Source organism: Leopardus geoffroyi, chromosome A1 (genome assembly GCF_018350155.1).
Source record: "Leopardus geoffroyi isolate Oge1 chromosome A1, O.geoffroyi_Oge1_pat1.0, whole genome shotgun sequence".
Taxonomy (NCBI): Eukaryota; Metazoa; Chordata; class Mammalia; order Carnivora; family Felidae; genus Leopardus; species Leopardus geoffroyi.
Window position 1 is genome coordinate 186,113,713 of NC_059326.1, and position 17,831 is coordinate 186,131,543.

Here is a 17,831-nt window from a genome sequence, read left to right on the forward strand (position 1 = left end):
ACTTGTGCCTCATAGTGAGCTAGAGAACTGATGAGGGAAAAATGATATAAATGGACTTTGACCATGAGCCTTTTCAAATAGTCACAGTCTATGTTCAGACTCTCAATAGACAGCGAGAGCAAAAATAAGTGACTCCCCAGGTATGGCAACACCCACTTTGCACAGGTTGTTAAGAATCAGAGTCCTCTGGCTGACTAAATGTGTCCCTAGAATCTTTGAAGAGACGAATTTTATTTGGTCATTCAACTGTCTAAAGAAAATGATAAGTAAAGGTTATTTGTTCCCACAAAATATTCATGTCCTCCCCTCACGTCCTAATCCTTGCATTGGGTTAGAGTTATATAATGAGTTCTGGCTCTGAGAAGCGACTCTGTCAATTCCAGGCCAAAGCAGTTCTAGAAAAGTACATTGTTGAACAAACTGATGGAATTCTAGTAAGGGCTGTAGTTTAGTTAATAATATTGTACCAATGTAATTTTTATCTTAAATTTAAAACAAACTATGCTTAATAATGTTAGAGCAAGTAATGGTAGTTATGAGTATTGGAAATATTGGGAGCAGCAACAGAATATTTACCAAGTTCCAAGCACTGTGCTAAGCACAACATGAAAATTACATTTTTAAATTCTAACACCAATCCTATGAGGTATAAGCGCTCTTAATAATTGGGAATATATAATGAGAATAATGATGACAATAATGAGAAATTGGTCATCAACTTTTCATGTTACTGAAACACTCTCGGGGCATCTACCCAAACTCTAGAAAAAAACATCTTTAGATTTGGTTGACACTGACATTCTCCAAGGTTATATAAACAGTGGAGTTGGAATATTTCTCCTGTTTTCCTGCTTTCTGTAACTTAATAATTTGAGTAACATTCTATCCCATTTTTCTAATTTGTCAAATGAAGTTAGATGAGGTAAATGTGTGTTTCTCTTCACGACTGAATTCTATAAGGTTACTGTTATAAAGATCCATAAATAATGATATTTTTTTTCCTCTTCATGTGCCTGAGTGTGTTTGAGAGTTGAACGGATTCCACAATCCCTTCTGTGTAAGAGAGGTATGACTCTAAACAAAGACATGGACAAGAGTCAGGCTTCCATATGTGTTTCAGCAACAAGAATGATAATAGCTTGGGGTGCCTGGGTGGGTCAGTTGGTTAAGCAATCAACTTCGACTCAGGTCATGATCTCACAGTCCATGAGTTCGAGTCCTGTGTCAGGCTCTGTGCTGACAGCTTGGAGCCTGGAGACTGCTTCAGATTTTGTGTGTGTGTGTCTCTCTCTGCTCCTACCCCCTTCACACTCTGTCTCTCTCTGTCTCAAAAATAAACAAACATTAAAAAAAAAGAATGATAATAGCATAACAACACATATTCTGCCTATAAAAATGTACCCAACAGAAGCTGAAGTTCCATTAAGACTATGTTGGCCAAGTCATGGCAAAGTGAAAAAAACAAAAACGAAACAAAAGCTATTAAAAAAATTAGCTTCTTGATTTAGAATTATGCCCAGTTACATAGCCTTCACATACATTTGGCATATGGGTGCTCTGGGTATAAGGTCTCAGGAAGAGATAGGAAGGGGATCCTGAATATCCATATCCTGAGATAGCACCCATGCAAATATTATTTTTCTCTGGCATTTTAAATTACTATTTTTAGACCTTTAAACCTTAGAATTAATACCCACTCATGCACTCAGAATAATATCATGGCACTCCTTATGTACCTTACGCTCTGCCAAGCATAGGGTATTTTTTGTGTAAGGAGTCTAATTCCATTTTTGATGTGTGATGGCTGAGGGCTTTTAAGCCCGTTCTCTTTCTGCACCACATCTGGGAAATGTTACAATAAAGCTTGGTTACTCCCTCCTTTGGAGTCGGACTTCAAATCATACAATACCTGGGCTGTGCATCTTAACCAACATTCCCCCAGTCTTACCAACGAGCCACCTTTAAGCCAATCTTTCTCTAGTTTCATTTTTGGACCAGTTAGGAACCTACTCCTGTTCTTCCCAGAAAGTCTCATTATGTGTAATAAACCTTTACATGCCATCTTGGTGCATGTGTAACATTATCAGTCTCAACATCCAATCAAATCTGGGGTGGAGTGGTCTATCCTATCTATGTGAAATAAGCAGAACATCTTGCACATTTGCTTTTATAAAATAAGACAATGATTTTTTTTGAAAAGTTATTAAGGGAAATAGGAATTCAGAAGAGATTAATGCCTTGACTAAAAGTCCCATTTCTTACTGCAAAGTGGCATGGACACACCCAAGATCTTTAGGTTTTCAGATGATATTCTCCTAAAAGTAAATTCCGAAAAGTCAACAAAGGAAATTAAATGCTTATAAAAAGATTACCATGAAAAAAGTAACAGTACATAGTAGAACTCAGCAATTACAGACTATTGCTGGTTCTACTTTAGTGTCACAGAAAAGAAGCAAAGAATAATAAGCAAGTGTCTAAATTATGTCTGCATACTTAATCATTTCTGAAGCCTTAAACTCTAGTGGTTGATTTTGACCTTCCATTAAATGGATGTTATGTTTATACTCTACTGTTTTTCCATTGATTTAATTAAGAGTCTACATGAAAAACTCTCATGGTAAGAAAAGTACTAGAATGAAATGAAGGAAAAATAACCACATTCTACATACCTAAAAAATTAAATCCTCTTGCCTCCTTTTTATTCATTTCATTTCATTTTATTTTCACTATAGTTAACAGTGTTCCATTAATTTCAGGTATACCATATAATGATGCAGTGCTTCCTTTAACACCCAATGCTTATCATAACAAGTGTACTCCTTAATCCCCATCACTTATTTCACTCAGCGCACCACTCACTTCCATTCTATTAACCATCATTTTCCCCCTTTATATATGTTCATCTGTTTTGTTTCTTAAATTCCACATGTAAGTGAAATAATATTATGTTTGTCTTTCTCAGACTGACTTATTATGCTATTTTGCTTAGCATAATGTTCTCTGGCTTCATCCACATTGTTGCAAGTGGTGCGATTTCATTCTTTTTGATGACATATATGTATATAATATGTATATTAATAATATAATATATAATAATATATTATATTAATATAATAATATATTATTATATTCTCCAGAATGGTTGCACCAGTTTGCATTCCCACCAACATTGCAAGAGCATTCCCCTTTCTCCACATCCTAACATGCTGTTTCCTGTATTGTTAATTTTAGACATTCTGACTTGTTTGAGGTGATAACTCATTGTAGTTTGGATTTGGATTTCCCTGATGATGAGCGATGTTGAGCATCCTTTCATGTGTCTGTTAGCCATCTGGATGTCTTCTTTGGAAAAGTGTCTTTCATGTCTTTTGCCCATTTCTCAACTGGATTATTTGCTTTTTCTGGGTGTTGAGTTTGATAAGTTCATTGTAGATTTTGGATATTAACCCAAATTATCATATATGTCATTTGCAAATATCTTCTCCCATTCTGTCATCTCTTTAGAAGTCATGTGCTAACAGTACATGCATTAATGGTGAAAGATAGTTTAAATAAGACAAAAATTCACAGCAATCCATTTAAAAAGTGGGCTTTTGATTTTATGAGAAGCAATTTGGTAATCCTTATAAATTTTACCTAGTAGATCACCTGTTATTATATAGTTTATAATGTCAGGCAATGTAGTTCACCCTTGTGAACTACATGTTGTGAACAACAGGTTGGTTAGGGGCACTGAATCAACTGCCTCCAATAATACTGTGCAGTAGAAAAAAATACGCATTTATAACTTTCGAATCCCTCAAAACTTAAACTACTAATTGCTTTCTGTTGTCTAAAAAGCCTTACAAATAATGTGAACAGTTAACACATATTTTTGTTATATGTATTATATTTTATATTCTTATAGTAAAGTATGCTACAGAAAATAAAATGTTATTGAGAAAGTCATGAGAAGGAGAAAATACACTTACAGTACTCTACTGTATTTATGTAAAAAAATCTGCATATAATGGATACACACAGTTCAAACCCATGATGTTTAAGGGTCAACTGTATGTTTCATGCTTTATGGCTTTAAAAAGCTAGGAAAACAACCAGGTAATCAGGAAAAATATGGTAAGGATTACAATATTTTTAATTTATTTACCTAATTTAGTTAATATACTCTGGGTTATTTGTAACAGAGATATACAAAATTATTGTATATATGGTTAAATTAAAAGCCAAGAGGCGGGGCACCTGCGTGGCTTTGTCTGTTGAACATCCAACTTCAGCTCAGGTCATGATCTCATGGTTTATGAGTTCGAGCCCCACATCAGGCTCTGTGCTGACAGCTCAGAGCCTGGAGCCTGGTCAGATTCTGTGTGTCCCTCTCTCTGTGTCCCTCTCCTGCTCACACTCTGTGTGTCTCTGTCTCTCAAGATTATATAAATGTTAAAAAAAAAAAAAAAAAGACTCAAGAGGTACCTGGGTTGCTCAATAAGTTAAGCCTCTGACTCTTGGTTTTGGCTAGGTCACAATCTCGTGGTTTGTAGGATGGAGTCCCCTGTTGGGCCCCGTGCGACAGTACAGAGGCTGCTTGGGATTCTCTCTCCCCCTCTCTATCTGAACCTCCCTGCTTGCATGTGCACATTCTCTCCCTCCCTCCCTTCCTCTCCCCCCCACCTCAATCAATCAATCAATAAGCATTAAAAACATAAATAAAAACAAGGACATTGCAATGTGGTGAATCAAAATGTGCCTTGCTTCCTTGAAGTTTTATTCTCTAAAATTGCTTTTCTCAATGAAATTACATATAATCAATCAATTTGACTAAACCATCTGGTGTTGCATTACTTGGGCTGAAATGAATACAGTTTTCTCCAAGAAAGTTAGCTCTTGGTGCTGTATTTCCAAACTAGTATAGTCCTCTGACATAGGTGTTTTCTTGCAGGTGGTATGCAAAATCCCAAAGTAATCATGCCATATTTTCCTGGAAGTTCCAATTCCACTCAAACAGTTTTGGAAAGATAACAAAAGAACCACAAGAATACATTCACTAGAATAACTAAAATTAAATGAAATGATAACAATAAATGTTTCATGTATATGGAACAACCAGAATGCTCATACATTTTTATGGGACTGTTAAGTATTAGAATATATTTGGGAAAAGTTGTGATTGTTTCTTATAAAATTAAATATATATCTACCCTATGACCTGGCAATTTCATTAGTAGATATATACCTAATATGTATGAAAACATATGCTCACACGTGATTTGAAAAAGTGTTCACATCAGCTTTATTTGTAGTAGCCTTAAACTAGAAAAAAATTTATTTTTCATCAAAGAATAGATAAACAGATCTAGGTATATTTATACAAGAAGATACTACTCTTAAAATATAAAGGAATGACTGATATGTGCAATAATCATGGATGAATCCTAAAAATATTACCCAAGTGAAAGAAGCCTTACATAAAATAATACACATGGTGTATTTCCTTTTATATAATCTTCTAGTACAGGTGAAACTCAACTATTGTGAAAAGGTCACAAAAGTGATGGTCTCTGGGGAGATGACAGATAGAATTCCTTGGGCAGGTAGGTGAAGGACCTCTCTAGGGGTGATGATGTTACATCTTTTGATGTTGGTTTATATTACAAGCAAATGCTTTGTCATATGATGACGCACTTATAATTTTTGCATTTCAATGTTTAGAAATTTTATCCCTGAGGGGTAGGTGGGTGGCTCTTTTGCTTAGGCGTCCACCTTTTGATTTTGGCCCAGATCATGATTTCATGGTTTGTGAGATCTAGCCCTATGTTGGACTCCATGCACTGACAGTGCAGAGCCTGCTTGGGATTCTTTCCCTAGTTCTCTCTCTGCCCTTCCCTCTCTCTCTCTGCCCTACCCCCCCCCTCAAAATAAATAGACTGAAAAAAAAAAAGAAATTTGATCCCTGAAAATGAAGATGGATTAAGATAGTGATGGACAGTTGAACTATTGGTTCAAAAGCAAATACAAAAAAAAAAAAAAATAGAAATTATATTAATGTACATATTAGAAGGGGAAGGATTGTAAAATAAATAGTTTTCAACATGAAATTACATAGAAACATTATTAAAAGTTCTATCTTTTGTGATCTTAATGTCAAAATTAAAGTACAATAACTTAAAATAATATTTTCAACTGAAAACATGGGCTGATGATCTGATATAAAAAAATTGGGGGCTATTAGCTCAAAACCAGCAAAAATGAATATACATATTAGGAGAAAAATCAGATATTCTCAACAATTTTGATGAGATTATCTATTATAAAAATAAAGGGAGAAGAAGGATACCATAAGAGTTACACTAACGCAATAAGATAATTGGTCTTTGTAGCATAATTTAAAAAAAAAGCCTGTGTTCTACTTACATGCTTGCTTGCAGTTTTATTTTAATGTTGTAACACTGCAAATGAACCTAGTTTTTTACGTCCTTCATATATGAGAAAATAACTATTCCTCAATTGTATAAACCCACTGACTTCTGATTCCGGCACAGTCATAGCTACAAACATCTTGAAATTCTGGTAACATAAATTATTCTGGAAGCAAAGTTGGAATTACAAAAGGAAAAGAAAATCTATAGGTGACAGAAATAAAGAGTAAACAACACCTAAGCAGCAAGAAGGGAATGAGGACCAGGGTTATCCATCATTTTAGTTGAGGAGTTTAGAATTAAAACATGACCCAGGATTAAGAGAGAAGTTCTTGGTCTGAAAAGGAACGAAGACTCCTGGTTAGTCATGTCACAGGATGGATTATTCTTCCTACTTGCTTGGGACCCTCTCTCAAAAATGTTTAAGTTCCTGAGTGACCTTAGACTTGTTAATTTTCCTGCTCTGTGTCTCCCCTTTCCTTATTTACAAAATGAATATTGTAGTTACCAATGTTTGGGCAGCTTTTATTCAAAGAGGAATCTGTTATGTTGGAGGATAGAAATGCACTAAATTTAACAAGTAGTCATAGATAATAAAACAGTCAACTCAAAAAATCTTAGGTAGAGACACAAAAGGTGACAGAATGGTGAAATCGTTATAACCACAAGAGTGAAGTAAATGGGAGTGCAAACAGAAGGTGGATTATTTTGAGTTGTTGGGCTTTTTTATAGGCTTCTAATCAAAATTGGTGGCTCCATAACACCTGCCTCTATGAGGTTTTTTTTCACATATTTTAGTCCCTTACTTTATACCTTTTGAATTTCCTACCAGTTTCTTTCCCATCCCATCACACTTGTCCAAACCAATCAACAAAAAGATTAAGATCCAAAGTCCTAATGGATTCTAGTTCCTTCCTCATCTACCCAGTGGTTGCCTCCCCACCTGGCACACTATCTCCAGCCAAACTGCTCCTGGAGTAACCTCAGTTGGAGACTGGAGACTGTGATATTTCTGTTCCCTCTGCCTTAAATACTCTTCCCATGGATTTATTGCAAGACACTCACTCCCACTCAGTTCATGTTTTTACTCAGATGTTGCCTCATCGATGAGGACATTCTGAACACACCAGGTCAAATAACATCTCCCCTGCCTTTCAGTACAATTCTCCAAAGTTAATGCAGTCAATGCATCAGCGTGTGTTCTATTAATATATGAGATAGGGGGACCCATCCTTTTTGGCTTGATAATACATAGTTATGGCCATGAGTATGATTATGGAAACGGAGATATACACATCTAATTATATAGATGGTTCTTTTCTTTCTGGTGGTACAAATAAATCATTTGTGTTGTATAATATTAAAGCCATACATACCAGTAGAAAGAAGAAAGTAAGCCTTCTTCTTCTTACTGTTCCTCTTCCCTTGCACCCTCCTGCCTCCCTCTTTTCTTTCTTCTTCTCTCTCATTTGCCCTTCCTCTCTTTCTTCTTCATACCTCAAAGATGACTGTTGTGTTGAGATGAGCATTCTCAAGATTTTAGTAAACCCTTCTATATGTTTTAATTTTACATCTATTATGTATCTGTGTATATGGCACACACACACACACACACACACACACACATATATATATATATCCTTTTTTTACATATGGAATATACGTGCCAGATGCAACTTGGTGACTGTATCTATATCTGTTTATGTAATTTTATATTCTGCTTTTTACACTTAGCAATATATTATGGATTTTTTCATGTCAGTGAGCTTCAATCCACATCATTGTTTTAGCTTCTGCATGATAATATATTACCTGGATGTACCATGCTTATAATAATCAGCCTAAATAATCAGGAAAGATTATATAGGTAGCTAGACAGCTAGCTCTATAGCTAGATAGATAAATTTATTTTATGACAGAAATAGTAGGCACTTTAATGTGGCAAATAATTGATTAGCGAACAATTTTTGTTGGGTTAATTAAGTTTAAGCATATAAAATAACTTAGGTCCTACTTTAAGTCATACAAAAATAAGTTTTAACTAGAATAATTAATGTAAAAATAAAAGTAAAAAACTATTATAAGATATACAAATATAGTTTGTAACTACTGTTTAAGGAAGACTTTTTGAAAGAAAAGTACATAAACACTTCTGTGAATTAAAAACTTTCTATGCTTTAGAAATCATAAAGCTTAAATAGTGGGTAGACTGAGAGAAGGTAAATACAACATCTGTGTATGACAACAAAGGCAAAATATGCTCACCACAGCACAAACACCTACAAATGAATAAGAATGAAAAAGAAAAAAAAAAGAATGAAAGAAGAGATAAAGGGAGAACAATATACAGAGGATATGCATAGTCAATTCACAAAAGAAATTTGAATGATCACATACATAAGGAGAGGTTTTGAACCCCATGAACACAAAGAAAAATGCAATTTAAAACAAAGCAGCACAATTTCACACCTAGAAGATTAGAAAAAGTATTAGAAGTCTTAAAGTGATATGTATCAGCAGGAATAAGAAAAACATTATTCTCTCATATTCTTTCTGGTGGGAGCCTAAATTGATGAGCCACTTTGGAGACAAATGTTAGTAGATAGGAAAATCAAGAATAAGAATAGGATTAACACAGCTAGCTGCCATCTCTTTTAGACTATAGGTAGTGCATGTAGGTTCTTCTTTGATTAATTTGACTTGGAAAAAAAAATGCACCTAAATTCAGAGGATTTATAGAATCCCTAAAATCTATTCATTAATATTCTAAGGTGTCCATTAACTTCTACACCGAAGATCTCTGGTGTATAACTTCCATGTTTGCAATCTAACATCATATAATAAATATCCAGTAACTAGCAGAGCCTTTATTAGAGACTGACAACAATTTAGACATCTCAAAGCTACTGGTAGAGCAAGAAATGGGGCTTTCTCTGTAATAACTTCACCCTTGGGGTAGTTCTAGCTGAGAGGCAGATGACTGACTGCTGTACACTGATGTTTGTGCCCCTCCAAAGTTCATATGTTGAAATCAAATCCCAAATATGATGGTAATTGTAGGTGGGATGTTTGACAGGTGACTAAGTCATGAGGATGGAGCCCTTATAAATGAGATTAATGCCTTTATAATTATAATTATATATATATATATATAATTATTATATATATATATTATATATATAATATATATAGTTATAATTATAATGTCTTTACAATTAATGCCTTTATTAAGGCATTATAAGTATGTGTGTGTGTGTGTGTGTGTGTGTGTGAATGTACATGTATATGGATATAACCTATTCTTTAACACGAACTAAGTCACTGCTTCTCAAAATGCTTCATAAATTGAATCTACTTTTTTTATAAAAATTACTTGGAAAGTTTTTAAAACAATTTTTTTAACATTTATTCATTTTTGAGAGACAGAGACAGAGCACAAGCAGGGGTGGGGCAGAGAGAGAGAGAGGGAGACCCAGAATCTGAAGCAGGCTGACAGCTCAGAGCCTGATGCTGGACTTGAACTCACGAACCATGAGATCACTACCTGAGCCGAAGTCAGAAGCTTAACTGACTGAACCACCCAGGCACCCCTACTTGTAAAGTTTTTAAAAGTACAATCTTGGGCCCAATATTCAGATTCTGATTCTACAGATCTGGATTGGTGTCTGGTAATCTGTATAATTTAGATGTATTCTGTGACTTTTCACTACAACCATCTCCATGAGTATTTACTTTCTTCACTCTCCTTCCTAGACCTTATGGTCCATCAGTTACATTATAGTCTTCATGACACACCATCTTCACATCTCATCACATCTGCCTCAATTTTTTTGCTCCTCTGTTAGTCGTGATCTTAAAGATGATTTTCCTTCACCGATGAGCACGATCCCATTGCATTTAGTCCCCTTAAGATTCTGGATCATTACTGACACAATTATTTTCTTTATCTTCAACATTTTGCTTATGACTCCTTTCCAACAATATTTAAACATGTAAAATCATCTCCTATATTCAAAAGATAAAAATTTCCCTTCACCTCTTTTAAATCCCCTGGAGCTATTTTCTTATCTCTCTCCTTCCATTCACAACCAAGAGTATTAAAGGAGTTGTCTGCAGTTGCTGTCTCCATTCTTTGACCTTCTATTTGTGCTTTAGACAACTACAGTCTGACTTCTGCCACCTCCACTCAGCTGAAATTGTTGTAGATAAAATCACCATTGACTTCTTTGCTACTAAATTCAATGGAAACTTCCCAATCTTGGTCTTAGTTAAACTTTGTGCAGAACTTGATCTGTTCATTAACCTCTCCTTACATTGCACTCTCTTTTAGAGGAGGTGGGGTTCTGTGACACCACACTCTTCTTGCTAGGTCCTTCTGAGCCTTTTTATGGGATTTTCCTTTGTTTTCCTATACTTATATTCACTTTTTTTTTTTTTTAATTCTAAACATTTCTCTTAGTAATCCTATCCAGTCTCTGATCTTGGTATACTGTTTTTTGTTTTTTGGGTTTTTTTTTAAATGTTTATTCATTTTTGAGAGACAATGTGAGTGGGGGAGGGGCAGAAAGAGAGGGAGACACATCATCTGAAGAAGGCTCCAGGCTCTGAGCTGTCAGCACAGAGCCTGATGCGGGGCTCGAACCCATGAACTGAGAGATCATGACCTGCGCCGAAGTCGGACACCTAACCAACTGAGCCACCCAGGAGCCCCTCATTTACTGTTTTCTAATAATTTAGGCTATCTTTCGAGTCTTTATCTGTCTCTTTGGTTCCAGTCTAAGTATCCAACTATCTACTACATATCAGAACCTGGATAATACTATTATTAAATACAAGAATCATAATAATTGAGAAATAACTGAATCAGGCTCTCCATTAAACCCATTTCATGAATTATCTCAGCCTTATGTAGAGGTTCAAATAACGTCCCCATTTAAAGGAGAGTAAACTAAGGCTTAGAGATATTTAATAAATTACTCAACACATGTAACTAGAATCCTAGAATCCAGAGATAGTGTTTACTTTCTAATACCACACCACTCCCCATTTCTTATACCTCTTCTCAGGATAAATATTCTCCACCAAAACTCAAATCCAGCAGGTCCTAAACTGAAATCTTCCATTTAATTCACTATCACAATGATTTTCCACTTCTCCATCAATTCACACAAGCAAGAAACTGGACTTTTTGGCTTACAGATCATACCTAATAAATCACAAATCTTATAACTTCTACTTTTCTAATACCTTAAAAAGACAGGGCTTTCTATCTATCCCCACTGTTTGAAACATAATTAATCCTCCCCTGAATCAATGCAGCAGCTTCCTAACTGGTGTCCATGCTTCAGGTCCTGACCCTTCCAATCCATTTTTCACAAGGCAGTCTGAGTGATTTTCTAAAGTCAAATCTGATCATGTCACTTCCTTGCCTACTTAAAGTCTGTCAATGCCATTCCACTGCCCTCCGGATAAACTCCTTACCAGGGCATACAAGGTCATTTCTGACCTAGCATCTCCTTAAATCTATGGCTTCCTCTACCTAAAGTACTCACTTCATTTTAAGCTCCAGCCATTGGACACTATTTGTAGATCCCTGAGCATGCTGTACTCTGTTTCAGTTCTAAGATTTTAAAAGATTTTTTTCTCCTGCCTAAAAAGTATCCTTCCTCCCCCATTCAATGGGTCCTTCACAATTCAGCTTTGATGGAGCTTCCTCTTGTAAGTCTTGTCTCTCCTGCCAAGATCCTCCTGTGTTCTCCCAGCATAGTTGTTTTTTTTACTGTAGAATTTATCACACTGTATTATCATAACTCATTTTCTTACCTGTGTCTGTGCACTTTATATCCCTTCAATGGTGGGCATCATGACATTAGTTTTCCTCAGAAGCAGAGCCTGAGGGAAGGATTCAAGTGCAAATAATTTGGAGGGTGATCTCAGAAAACACTGGAGGCAGAGTAAAGAAGTGAGACAGGGAAGGGAAACTAGTCATTGAAGAGCTCGGGAGCTTAGGTTAATGGAGCTCAATATGCTGAGGTACTCTGGGAGCCAATGTAAAACCTGTGCTTCAGAGTTACCCCATCCTAGGAGAAAGTTTGTGTATTCACATATCATCCTGGTTGCACTGAAGGTTACAGTTGTAGCGCTGATTAACCCCTCAATCCCAGCCAAACCTGAGTAATCACCCTAACCACCAGCTCTCACCAGTTACTAGTTGAAGGCAGTTAAGGGAAGAGGGCAGGTGAGTAGAGGAGCAGGTAGTAACTCCCTGACGCTTTTAGTGTGCTGTGTAGACAACAAAATTAATTCCAGTGATCCAAAAGCCCTCAGTCGAAGAAATTTAGGAGCTGGCATTTGAAAGTAGGTCCAGTAAACACTGGATGTTGGTGATGAATATGGGTCTCCATATTCATTCATTCATTCATCCATCTTCATGCATGTAACATTTGCTACAGCCTTGTTTACTATACTAGACTTGATGTCTCCCAGTGTCTGGCACATAGAGAGTGCTCAAAAATATTTATTAAGTAAGTCTCTCTCTCTCTCTTTCTCTCTCTCTCTATAGGTAGATAGATATAGATATAGATATAGATATATTTATATAGATATATAGATATTTCTTTTTAAGAAGGAAGCAAGTTTCTGTGATTTGTTTATTTTTTTGTCCTCAGCATGGAGCATTAATTCCAGCACTTAGTAAATGTTTAATAAATATTTTGAACGAATAATTGAATGAAGGTCTTACTGAATGAAGTAGATGATCCGTAAGGTCCTTGTAAGCTGGGACATTCTATAATATTTAAAAAATCAGTATGTACCTTCCACTGTATCCTCTTCAAACACGTCACTTTATTATCTGTGTGGGTGCTATGCAATGCAGAGCACATGATTTAATCACCTATACCCAGGCCACATCAGGGAAGAGGAATGTTACAATGTTCTTTCATCAGCCTCAGAGCAGAGTGATGGTGACTAATTGGACAAGGGCCACCATGACCCAATTTTGGGGCCCTGTCACTTCAGAAATATTTAAAACCACACTGTGGGATGGTAGAACATAGATTGACTGCTGCCACCTGACTCCACTAATGATAGAACTATAAAGAGAGCTCCAATCTCCAGAGCTATTATTCTGGTGCTTCCCATGAGCATTTTCTGTATTTAAAAAAAAAAAAAATGGAATTTAAAGGGAGGTGTGGGTGTGGAAGAAGCTGAGTCTTCAAATAGCTTTCTGAAATACCATCTGAAACAGGAAGGGCTTTGAGGAAAGGACTGTGGGAATGTGTTTAAACAACAATGGAAAGTGGATGTGCTCTATTTCTGGTTTTTAGAACACTTAGCCTTTAAAAAACCTTTTTGTTTGTTTTGGCTAATTGTGTATGTACCACTGTCATCTGCTTTGCTGGTATTTTTTTTTTTTTTTTTTTAGGTAGAATTCCTTGTTGTCTAAGAAAGCTCTCTCTTATACTGACTACATATAATGTATTTTAAAAATCCAAATTTTTATCATGGCAATTTTCTAGTTCAGTAATATATCCTTTTCCTGATTATTAGATCGTGTGCACAGATAAGGATTTTAGAAAACTCAGAGAGTGATTTTTTTTAAAAAGCACCAATAATCCCTAATGTTCCAGACAGTATAAATATTATTAGCATTTTTTTATATCCATCCATTTTTTAGTACATATGCTAGCTTCCTACCAAATTTGGAAGTTATCTTTATGATTTCCTGACTTAAAATATGCTAGGGTACATACTAAAATTTATTTTGGGGGCCAAGAGTTAGTATCCAGAGAAATTACAGGTCATGATTTGCTTTTAATGGGAATGATTTTTGTAGTGCCTTCTCATATGGGTGGCAAAAGACTTTATTCTTATTGGATGACTCTTTTTGGGAGCTGGCTTTCAAAGCAGTTGAGAGCTAGGCACAGCTAGAGGGCATGTGACTCTGGTCAGGGGAGATGGACCCACATCTCAACTCAGTACTAAAACTGAGTAGAGAAAACAGTGATTTCAAGTCACGTGTCACAAAGGCAGTTAATTTTTATGTAACTAATTCTTGACAAATGTATATAGCACACATCAGGGGAATAGCTTTTAGAATTTCCTAATTTGGTGGCACCTCGCTGGCTCAGTCTGTATGCTATTCTTGATCTTAAGGTCATGAGTTTGAGCCCACATTGGGGGTAGAGATTACTTAAAATAAGAAAATAAAATGGTTGATGTGGCAAAGATCATGTGTATTTCACCCCAATTTAAAAAAATTTAGGGGCACCTGGATGGCTCAGTCAGTTAAGTGTCTGACTTTGACTCAGGTCATGATCTCATGGTTTGTGAGCTCAAGCCCCGCATCAGGCTCTGTGCTGATAGCTTGGACCTGGAGACTGCTTCAGATTCTGTGTGTGTATCTCTCTCTCTGCCCCTCCACCCTCTGTGTGTTAATTTTTAAAAATTTTTTTTCAATTAAAAAAATTCATTTGATGAGGGCTCATGATTCTCTTAAATTAAGAAATGAAGGCTATTCTATGGGTGAGATATACATTGTAGGTATATTTTCCACAACAACTGGATTATTCTGTTCATACATCATGCAGAATATTTTCCAACTATTAATATGTTATTTAAGTTTTTCTGCTTATGATTACATAGTTAAAACTTCTGACTAACCTACAAAATGCATTTTGTAAAGTGAACCAGTATAAACCTAAATAAACTTAACACTGGATCTGCTGATCCTCAAGAAACTACATCCATATCCTTCATTCTTTTTCAAAGGAAGTATTAGTACTTAGGATGTTTATATGAAATTCTACTCATAACATATAATATATAAATGGTAAACCTGGAATTAATGTAGTCCAAATTTCTCATGAGGAAATTCTGAGTCTGGTATTTTTTTTTTTTTTTTCAACGTTTTTATTTATTTTTGGGACAGAGAGAGACAGAGCATGAACGGGGGAGGGGCAGAGAGAGAGGGAGACACAGAATCGGAAACAGGCTCCAGGCTCTGAGCCATCAGCCCAGAGCCCGATGCGGGGCTCGAACTCACGGACCACGAGATCGTGACCTGGCTGAAGTCGGACGCTTTACCGACTGCGCCACCCAGGCGCCCCTTGAGTCTGATATTCTTATCTTTAGGTCACAGTACTGGTTAGTTTCAAAAACAGAGTCAGAATAAAATTGATTTGATTTTCTTTTTCTTTTACTTTTTTTTTATTACTCTTTGTTTTTTAGTTTTTTTATTTTGAGAGAGAGTGACAGAGCATGCAAATGGGGGAGAGGTAGAGAGAGGGAGAGAGAGAAACCCAAGCAGGCTCTGCACTGTCAGAGCAGAGCTCAATGTGGGGCTTGAACCCACGAACCGTGAGATCGTGACCTGAGCCTAAATTAAGAGTCAGATGCTTAACCAACCAACTAAGTCACCGAGGCATCCCTGATTTGATTTTCTATCAAGATTCTTTATATTGTTCCCATGCTTAACAGCCAACAGGTCTATTTCATTTTTATGGTAGATTGATAATGTTTATGGACAGATATAAATGAATACAGAAAAAAATATATATGTAATTGTATCCCTTTTAGTATTTTTGAGTTTTTAAAAAATAAACATATATACTGAAAAGGACACATCAATAATTTTCACAAAATGACCTATCCATGTACCCAGAGTGCAGATCAAGAAACTATTAACAGTTCTCAGAAGCCTCTCTTGTGCTCAGGAATCTTCTCCTCTACCTGTTCCCATAAGAATTCTCCTTACTCCATCACTATAGATTAGTTTTTTATTCTTATTGAATTTTATATAAATGGAACTTACAGATATCCTCTTTTGAGTTTGGCATTTTGCTCTGTCTTATAGATGTGGATTCATTCATGTTGTTACTTGTAGTTTGTCTGATTCTTGTAAATTCTGTAGTGTAGAATATGCTATTGTGATAATATTCTACAGCTTTTTTTTTATCCATTCTGCAGTTGATAGGCGTTTGAGTGGTTTCAATATATAAGCTATTAAAAATAGTACTCTGATTAATCTGTTTCAAAAATAAAAATATACATACATTGTGAATATTCTAAGTGACAATTTCGCAAATCATAGTGAGTGGCATTCATTTCACAGCCTTTATTTTGAAAATTCTCCTTTATCTCTCTATTGCCTATTATGTATAAGGATTTTCTATATTTTAAGAAAGATTCAGAGGTAAAAACTGTGGCCCCCACTTTTAGGATGCTTATAGCTTTACAGGAAAGGCCACGTCATGTATACATTTTACAAGTTTGGAGAAGGGTAAGGATTTTGTGATCAGATCTTCACTTCTGCATTAATGGTTTTTACCTACTAAATTTCAAATTCAGTATACTTTTTTTTTTTTTGGCCACTATATTGTACATGGTGCAGGTGTATTAGTTTGTAATGTAAAATCATTTTCTACCATAGCTCAATAAAAGCTTGAAAGCCCTAGTTTTCATGGTAGTAGCAGGAATATTTTTACTTTAGTTTTTTAAATTTTTAAAAAATGTTTATTTATTTTTGAGAGAGAGACACACACAGAGTGTAAGCAGGGAAGGGGCAGAGAGAGAGGGAGACACAGAGTCCAAAGCAGGCTCCAGGCTCCGAGCTGTCAGCACAGAGCCCGACGTGGGGGTTGAACTCATGAGCTGTGAAATCATGACCTGAGCTGAAGTCGGACACCCAACCGACTGAGCCACCCAGGCATCCCAGGAATTTTTTTTACTTTAATAAATGTTACCAATTCCCTACTGACAAACTAGGGAGGTGAGCAATTATATATTTTAGTTTAGTTTAGTTTTTAGTTTTTATTTAAATTCTAGTTAGTTTACATATAGTGTAATACTAGTTTCAGGTATAAAATTTAGTGATTCTGGGGCACCTGAGTGGCTCAGTTGGTTGGGCTTCCAACTTCTGCCAGGTCATGATCTCACAGCTCGTGGGTTTGAGCCCCGCATCGGGCTCTGTGCTGACAGCTCAGAGCCTGGAGCCTGCTTTGGATTCTGTGTCTCCCTGTCTCTCTGTCCCTCCCTCATTCATGCTCTCTCTCTCTTTCTCTCTCAAAAATAAATAAGACATTTATTAAAAAAAATTAAAATTTAGTGATTCAATGCTTACAACACCTGGTGTTCATCACAAGTACACTTCTTAATCCCCATCACCTATTTAACCCATCCCCGCCCCCCCCACCACCTCCCCTCTGATAACTATCAGTTTGTTCTTTATAGTTAAGGGTCTGTTTCTTGATCTGCCATTCTCATTTCTTCTTGTTTGTTTGGTTTCTTAAATTCCACATATGAGTGAGATCATAAAAATATGAAATGCTTCACAAATTTGTGTGTCATCCTTGTGCAAGGGCCATGCTAATCTTTTCTGTATTGTTCCAATTTTAGCATATGTGCTGCCAAAGTGAGCAC

The 17,831-nt window shown here is 36.0% G+C and overlaps 1 non-coding gene across 1 annotated transcript; it reads right to left on the reverse strand.

The window, feature by feature from the left end:
- Window positions 1-17,724: 17,724 nt before the first annotated feature.
- Window positions 17,725-17,831, reverse strand: LOC123581535. Its single transcript, XR_006703797.1, has one exon. It is a non-coding gene; the product is annotated as a U6 spliceosomal RNA (small nuclear RNA).